Genomic DNA, 826 nt, shown 5'->3' on the forward strand with positions numbered 1-826 from the left:
CTGACGGGCTGACAGATAATGACAGGGAGAAAAACAAACAATAAATTCTGTGTGTGATACGGTCTGTTCAATTCTTTAAGAGTGTTATGTTATAATCTAGAATCTAGTTTAAAAATAAAAAAGATGTGTAAAATAAGAAGAAAACCTGTCCGAATAACATACAATTATCAAACATACTAAATTATAAAGATAATCTTTCAAGATGCTGAAATATTTTAATTATAAGAAATGGATTTTTAAAAAACACAAAAAAACTTTTAAACGGAATTTAAGATTTGATTGCATGATTCTAGGCGTGTGCCATAACTAACTTTATGTGTAAGGAATAGCGAACACTAAAGAGGATCGATGCCAGCTTTATCTGATTGCTCACAGTATGTCTTGGTCTATAAATAATGATATTATTGATTACAATAATTTTGTTTCCTGGTTTTCACAAATGGAGCGCACAATGATTTCAAATATAAAAAAAAAAAAGAAGAGATAACAGCACCTTTGGAGGTGTGATCGCGTGCATGAGCGTGGATGACCTTTGAAGGGTTGGGGGTTTTTTATCAGTAAAGTATGATATGGAGAGTTGCGTTTTTAGTCTCTTAGAGTTACACTCCAGAGGGGGATAATTTATCTTAGTGATGACTTTAGCGTAGTAAAATTTGTTGTTGTTTTGTCTGGTTTATTTTTTTTAACAGCAGAATCTTAAGTGAACCGGAATTATTGATTGTGGGATCTTAGGTGAAGACTACAGTAGTCTCCGCCTAAGATCCCGGTGCTCGGGAGCAAGGAAATGCGGGATCTTAGGCGAACCGGGATCTTAACCGACGAACCC

The sequence above is a fragment of the Aplysia californica genome, unplaced genomic scaffold (assembly GCF_000002075.1).
Source record: "Aplysia californica isolate F4 #8 unplaced genomic scaffold, AplCal3.0 scaffold00544, whole genome shotgun sequence".
Classification (NCBI taxonomy): domain Eukaryota; kingdom Metazoa; phylum Mollusca; class Gastropoda; order Aplysiida; family Aplysiidae; genus Aplysia; species Aplysia californica.